This window comes from Psammomys obesus, unplaced genomic scaffold (genome assembly GCF_907164565.1).
Source record: "Psammomys obesus unplaced genomic scaffold, mPsaObe1.curated_primary_1811, whole genome shotgun sequence".
NCBI lineage: Eukaryota > Metazoa > Chordata > Mammalia > Rodentia > Muridae > Psammomys > Psammomys obesus.
The window spans coordinates 67,289,634-67,297,769 of NW_026585504.1; the positions used below are offsets into that span (position 1 = coordinate 67,289,634).

At 45.2% G+C, this 8,136-nt stretch overlaps 1 non-coding gene across 1 annotated transcript; it reads right to left on the reverse strand.

Moving 5' to 3' along the window:
• Positions 1-6,250: 6,250 nt before the first annotated feature.
• On the reverse strand, positions 6,251-6,357 carry LOC129675492 (U6 spliceosomal RNA). Its single transcript, XR_008719945.1, has one exon. It is a non-coding gene; the product is annotated as a U6 spliceosomal RNA (small nuclear RNA).
• Positions 6,358-8,136: the final 1,779 nt, after the last annotated feature.

Genomic DNA, 8,136 nt, shown 5'->3' on the forward strand with positions numbered 1-8,136 from the left:
ATTCCAGCATTCTGGGAAAAGAGAAGCAGGCTTTCACTCAGTCACTCAGTCACTCAGTCAGTCACTCTCCAGTTGGGTACCTTCCCCACAGTGGGATGGGAGACAGGCATGCTGGGGGGGGCACATTGCCTTATTTCCAGAGGAAAGGTACCATTTGCAAGTGGTGCTGTGCAGGCTGGGAAACAAGGCCAAAGTGGGAGAGCCAGAGGACACTGTCATCCAGGCAAGGCCTCCCAAGGGTCTAGGCAGTTGTGGTTTGCAGCCAGCAGAGTTTACCAGCAGAGAAGGTTATCTAGCTGCTGTTTCTGTGACCCAGTGGGTAGGGTGCTTGCCATGCATGCCCAGAGCCTGGGTCTTGGAGGTAAGCCAGCATGATGCTGCTGTATTCACAGCATCAGGAGATGGAGGCAGGAGGACCAGAAATTCATGGTCATTGGTGGATGTAGAGTGAGTTGAGGCCAGCTTGGGCTACAAGAGACCATGCCTTAAAGTAAAATCAAAACAAACCAAAACAAAAGTCCAACAGCACCAAAAAAACAACAAAGCATAGAAGGAATTCCAAGGACTCGGTACTTCTGGGTTAAGGCAGGCTTGGCTGTGCAGAGCAGGGCTGATGTTCATGGTGAGATACTGGTCTGAAGGTATGAAGTGGGTCTTTCCTGAGGGCTGGCGTGGCCCACAGTCCTCACCGCACCAGCGGCACGTCTGCTTCCACCTGCCTGGCTGGCTGTCTTCCCAGCCCTGTCCCTGCAGGCAGGAGGTGGGCAGCCCTTGCGGCAGTGTCTAGAGCTTCGGCTTATTGTGTGGCTCAGATAGCTGTATTGTCCTTCACCTCTCGGGGCTGAGACAGCTCCAAGGCTGCCCAGGAGAATGAGGGGAAATCCAGGGCTCTTACACTGGGCAGGCTTCATTCGATGCTCTTAAAACATTCTTTATCCATTTCATGCACATACGTATTGAATTTTGGTCATTTTCATCCCCATTACCTGCTCTCATTCTTTTCCATCCCTTCCTCACAGAACCTCTCCTTCCCAACAAGTAATTTTTTCTTTTGTAAATTCTAGTTTGTGTGTTTGTGTGTATGTTTATGTGTATTTGTGTGTGTGTGTGTGTGTGTGTGTGTGTGTGTTTGACCCAGTGAGTTCAGTTGGGATTGCTTGTATGAGCATGGGGTGGGAGCTATTTACAGGAGTGACACCCCAGCAGCCATTAATTGCCAGTAACTCCCCCCAGGTAGGGGTGTGGTCTTGTGAGACCTCTGCAGTAAGGGTCTTCTTGGGTAAGACCTTGTAGCATGGCTGGGGCTTAGAGCCTGTCAGGGAGGCTGGCTGAGTTAGCATTTGCACGCAGGGCTTTGATTCTGAGCCATGCTTGGCTCTTTCAGAGAGCCACATGCAAATTCTCTCTAAAGTACCATTTTCCCCAGACATAATAGAGAACTATTGTTGGGGGCCGTGAGCCTGGGGTTCTGTGATAATAGCATTTTCACGAAGAAAAATCACATCCCCATCATTTGCACAGTTGAGAACATGAAACCTACTATTGAGACATTCTGGTTAAAATGAAGCATTATCTGGTAAGATGGGCCTTCCTGTGGGGGTCTGTGGGAAGGCAGGTGAGCAGGGGTCTGCAGGTACTATTGGAAATGAGTTGGTAGAAACCATTTGTCCATCAAAAGATGATTAAATGCAATCATAGCTCTGCCTGGAAGGCCTGGCCTTGCCTAAGTGGGAGGCAAAAGTGGGTAATTCACCATCATCAAAAAAGGACAGGAGAATGGTGAGGGGTGAGGAATAAAGCAAGAGGAAGGAAATAGGATTCATGAAGTTTGGACGGAGGTGCCAACTAAGGGGAACAGCCAGCTTCTGGAGTTCCTTTGAGGGGCTTAACGAGGGGTGATGTCATCTGTAGGCAACAGTGAATTGTTAGTGTGATTGTATTATTGAATATGGGTGTCACCTGAGTCAGGAGCCAAGAACCGGGAAGACAGCTGCTGGCAGAGGGGCCAGGGATGAAAGGCTTAGAGAGAGACCACTGCGTTCTCTGTCCTTGGACAAAGGTGGGGGCAAGGGAGGCCCGTTGCACGCCCTCTTTCCATCCCCACTGCACTAACAGTGTTATCTTGAGGACTAGTAGATATCCTCAGGTGAAGAGAGAATAGTGTAGCCAGTGGTTCCTGCCTCTGAGACTGATGTGTGGATCTTAGAGACCTGAAAAGCTGGGAACCACCTCCCGACCATGTAAGGCACTAACCGCACCTCAGGTGTGGGAAGGTGGCTTCTGGATTCCCGAAGCCTACTGCCTGGTTCCAAAGTACGGACAAGTGTCGGAACCACTGTGGCTCCCGCTGTGCTGTCCACCCTGCTTCTCTGATAGTCAGCAAGGCTGGGCTGGCCATCTTCTTCTCTCCTCTGATCCTCAGTTTTCCCATCTTCTAGCCTCTCCTCTCAGATGACTGGGTTTGATTTCATGTTATTTCATTCTTAACTTCTTCAGTATAAATCTAAAGAGTAAGAAAAGTAACATTATCACCATACACACACACACACACACACACACACACAATCAAGCAGTGATTTATTTTATCTGGTGGTTTGTTTTTGAGATCCAGGTTTTTAGACTCTTATTTCTCTTCCTTGTCTTTAATTTATTCCAAATGGAGAAATGATGTCCTCCCACCCCCTGCCATAATTTTGAGGTGAGGGAGTTGGTGAAACCCATTTGTCAGGCTGGGTGAGGAAGTCCTTTTTGCTGTCTACTCTTGTGGGTGAGGGACAGTCACAAAGGCATATAAGTTAACGGCTTTCAGTGACTGTTGGCAGTGGGGCCAGGGGACGCCTGTGTGACCAGGTACTGAAGTAAGTTCTGGGAGATGAGATCTGTCTTTATCCCTATAATTATCTACATATCCCATGGTGGAGACTCAGGAAATGTTTAGCTGGGCTTGGTGGCTCACTGGCTCCTTTGTATTCAGCCCAGGATCCTAGCCCACAGCAGGAGTCACTCACCTTCACGTTGGAACTTCCACCTCAGTGAAGCCTATCTGGAGACACTGTTGCATAGATGTTTTTATGTGTTTCCATGGTGATTCTAAATCCTACCCATTTGACAAGCAGGATAAACATCATAGCCACTTCCATCCTTTTCCTGAGGGGCATGGCCTGCCAGTCCCTTTGATCATTATAATCATGCTGGCACACAGTTTCACAGCTCAGGCCCACACGACGGGCCCCAGGGCAGGTCCAATACCCATTTTCAAATTCCATATTATGTAGTGAAAACTACTTAAAGCATTCATAGATCCTCAGTGTCCAGAGTGGAGTAAGACCACGACCACGATCGGATATAGAAATTGAATGGATTTAGCAGTGGTCTTGGTAAACTCTGAAAGATCAAGACAGAACAGTGGCCCAAAGCACACTGTAACTGAAATGATGAGGAGGCGGGACGTGGGAGTGTGTTGGCAGAGAGAATGAACTCACGGATTTCAGGGAGAGGTGCCGTGAAGATGGGGAAGACCAGCCCCAGAGCTACCATGTCTGGCCTGTCTGCCTTTATGCCCATTCCCTGTGTACTTCATACTCGCTCTCGTCATCCACCGTGTCCTGAGGGAACCTGTTTAGTTCATCTTTACAAACAAGGCGGAGTGTCTAAACCAGTGGTCTTCAACCTCCCTACTGCTGCAACCCTTCAATACAGTTCCTCATGTTGTGGTGACCCCCAACCATAAAATTATTTTTGTTGCCACCTCATAACTGTGATTGTGCTACCATTATGAGCCCTAATATAACTATCTGAGTTTTCTGATTGGCGTGGGCATCCCGTCTGAAAGGATTGTTTAACCCCAAGGTTGCAGCCCGCAGGTTGAGAACTACGGATCTAAGAAATCACTGATTCATAGACTGAGGGATGTGAAGAGATCTGCAGAAGGGCCTCTCTTGACCTCACCTCACTGGACCACTTAACATTTCAGGCGAAGGAGCAGAAGCGGCAGAGGAGAGGGCTTGACCTAGGCCTTCTGGTTTCCTGACTCCAGTCCGGGTTCCTTGGGGTTTCCCAGCTACTAGAATTCTTTGGGGTTTTCTTCATTTCATCTCTGGTTTCGAGCCATGTCAGCAAGCTTGAGGTGTCTTTGCTTTCTCTGCCCTTTGCTTTGACTATTGACAAACAGCGAATACTGGGTAGGCGCTTAGAAGATGCTTCCCAGGTAATGCTCTATCAGATCCATTGGCGGCTTTTCTTAGTCTTTGTTCAACTATTTATTTGTTTGTTTGTTTGTTTGTTTTGTATGTGTGCATGCACATGTGGAAGTCTGAAGACAACTTGTAGGAGCTGGTTTTTTTTTTTTTTGTTGTTGTTGTTGTTTGTTTGTTTTTGTTTTTTTCCTTCCAGCATGGGAGTTCAAGGGATCAAACTCAGGCTTAGCTGAAAATGCCATTACTCAGTGAGCCACCTCACTGGCCCCATGCCTTGCGTTTACTCTCTTGATAGTGTAATTCCAACAAAAACCTTCCTTCCATGGCTTTTACTGCGTCTTTTCTTTTCATAGATGATGTCTTTGTTGTGTCTAAGCAATCTTTTTCAGACTTAATGTCGATTAGATCTCTCTTCTGTTCTCTCCTGTGTTTGTATGGCATTATGTTTACATCTTGATCTTCGCTCCATCTTGAGTTAAGTTTTCATGAAGGGTGTAAACTTTATTTTTCGGGTTTATTTTTTTTGCAAATGTAGATCCAGCTTTTTTTTTTTTTTTTTGCAAATGTAGATCCAGAATCGTTAATTGTAAAGATCTCCCGCCCCATTGTGTTGCTTTTGATAGTTTGTCAAAGATGTTGACTGTATTTATATGGGTCACTTGTGGGATTTCTATTGTGTTGTTAATCTACCATTACCGCTGCTTTTATTATTATTCTTTGATCAATGCTGCATTGTCTTTGTTCTTTTTCAATAATATGTTGCCTCTTCTGCCTCCGGTGCATCTCCAAATAAAGTTCAGAATTCAGTTTGTTGATACTGATCAATCAGTGTACTGAGATCTTGACGGAGGTTGCATCGACTCCAGATCAGTCTAGAAGCGCTAATAACTTGTCATTACTGAGAGGTCCTGTCTTTACACACAAACTCGTTCTCCATTTACTTAATACTTTTTTGATATTTTTCATCACAGTTTTTGCAATTTTCCATGTTGAGATTGCACATATTTTTATTTAAATTACATTTACTTATTCAGTGTGTGTGTGTGTATGTGTGTGCGCGTGCGCGCGCATGTGCACGCTACCGTGTGTGTGGGGACTAGAGGACAACTGCTGGAAGCTGATTCTCTCTTTGCACTATGTGGCATCCAGGCATCAGTCTTGGTGCCTTTTACCTGCAGACCCATTTCTCTGCCCTGTATTTTCTTATCTTTAATACTTATATTACATAGTGTTTGGTGATAATACAAATATAATTCTGTAAAAAGTAAATTATTGTTTTATGTGTATGGTTGTTTCGCCTCTATGTATTTCTGTGTGCCATAGGTGTGTCTGGTGCCTGTGGGTATCAGGAGAGGGCATTGCGTCCAGGGGTTGGAGTTACAGATGGCTGTGAGCAGTCGTGTAGACATGGGCGCTGCGCCTCTGGAAGAGCAGCCAGTGTTCTTGACCACTGAGCCCTCTCTTCAGCCTGTGCTTTTAATTTTGAATTCAACTCTTCTATGAGAAAACTCAGCACTGGGGTGCCATCTGGCTCAAACCTGTGCAAGGTCTGGGCACGCTGCTATGGTTCTTGTGAGCTTGTACGTGTGTCAGTCCTGTTGTGTTAGCTGTCCCTCCCTGTGGTCTCTCTCTTAGCCTCATTTTTCCTCCCCTCTTTTTGTTTAATGTGTATTAACCTTACACCCTGTAAACATGCTCAGAATATTAGTTCCCGGAGGCAGTTTGGTAATTCATTCAAACTTTCTAATAGGTGATCACGTTATCTGAAAACAAAGGCTCTTTCTTCCCTTCTTCTTCTCTGTTGTACAGTTTAGTTGTGATTTTTTTTCTCATTGCTATAGCTGTATCTTCAAGAGTTTTGCTGAAACATAGAAGCAAGAAGAGATATCTTGTCTTATTCTTTGTCTTTGTAAAAAGATTTGAATTTCTTACCATTCATTTCATCTCTTTTACTTAGGAAAACTTTATTTTATAGAAGTAAATACACATATTTATACATACATGTACAATACATGTATGTATGTATATATATAAATCCGCAACAAAAGGTGCTATAAAACGTGGAATGTTCCACACATTTTTGCGTCATTCTTGCACAGGACCCATGCTAACCTTTTCCATGTTGCTTCAGTTTTAACATGTGCAGCAAATATTATTGAGCATTCGGTCTCCACCAAGTGATGCTTTACATGTAGGGAGATAATTAACCTTTCAGCAGTCCGGGAGCTTAATTTCCAGAGAGAGAAGTTGTGAAAGGCAGTATGGTCCATATTTTCTTGCTAGGTCAGAGATCACGGAGCACCACAGTCTGGGAGGCTTAGGCAACAGCATCCACAGTGTTCTGGAGCCGAGAACAGTACCAAGGTGTTCGCAGATGCATTAGTTAGTGTTCTAGTTACTGTGGCAAAATGCCTGACAAAAGGAACAAGGAAGGAGAGGTTTATGTGGCTCACAGTTCTAGGATTCAGTCCGTCACGGGCAGGACGTCATGGCAGTAGGAGTGGCAGGCGTGTGAGGCGACTCTCAGAAAGACAAGTACTGGTGCTCGGCTTTTTCCTTTTTATTCCTCTCGGCACCCCCGTCTACAGAATGTGTCCCCCATGTGTAGTGTGGACCTTTCCACCTCAGTTAACCCAATCTAGAAACGCTTTCACAGACATGCCCAGAGGTTTATCTCCTTGAGGATTCTAGGTCCTCTGATGTTGACAATCAATATTAACCATTACGACAGGGCTGTCTTCTTTGAGACCTCTCTGCTTGGGTGATAGCTGGTCATCTTGTGCCTTCACAACGCCAAATCATCCCTTTGTCTCTACTTATGTCCAAGTCTTTTCTTGTTGGCTTAGAATCCATCCCAGTATTTCCATGTTTTTGCTCACTACTTCAAGAAGTCTATATTGCATTCTGAGGTACTAGGGTGTTAGCCTAGACATGTCCAGAGGGATACAATTCAGCCATTGTTTAGCATGAAGTTAAAAAGTGCGTATAGCCTGTGTTGGTTGTTTACCCTTGATTCCTCTGTCTGTAGCAAAAGAGTGGCTTTGGTTAACAGAGTGACCCAATGGGGACACTGAGTTCTCTCTCTGTGAAATTACATGGGCTACCTGGTGATTAGAATTATGGCCTAGACATCATGAAAACGACGCCCTAGCGCCTGAAGCGGTGGCTCAGTAATTAAGAACACATATTGCTCCTGCAGAAGGCCCAACTTCGGCTTCCAGGGCCTTCGTTGGATGACTCTAACTCCATGTCAGCTCTAGTTCCAGGAGATATGCTGCCCTCCTCTGGACTCTGCATACACCTACACTTAATATGCATGCAACCACACACATGCACATAAATATTAACTTAAAAATAAAGCAAATCTTTAAAGAATGATGTTCTAAACACACCCAGGCCTTGTTTGTATGTTTAGTAACACAGCTTGCTGGTGATAAGTGAATTATTCCTGGGTACAACAGCTCAGAAAAATCTGCAGCCATTCCTTGCAGAAGCACTAAAGCTGTTTCTCTCCCCCCTTTAATCACCCCTTATTTTGCTGATAAGGTTCCAGTGTGAGCAGTTCCTGCTGTTTTATGTATTCTGTTGCCACGTGGCTCATTGGTTTCTCTTCATCTAAGCTTCTATGATTTTACTGAACAAATCACTTTTCTGTGTCATAACAACAGCTTCCTGAGATATGCATCTGAATCCAACAGCATTGACACGCCAGGCATGAACCCAAGCGTGGCCCCAGCGAATCAGACTCCTTTCTGTGCTGTATTAGACTGGCGTTTTGAAATAAGGTAAAGGTTCTGTGATGCTCTATTTCAACTGTCAGCTTGGTAAGTCACCTGTAAGACACACCTCGAGGCATATCTTTAGGCTATATATTGGTTAGGTTAACTGAGGTAGGGAGACTCCCCAAATGTGGGTCACACCGTTCCATGGGCTCAGTTCT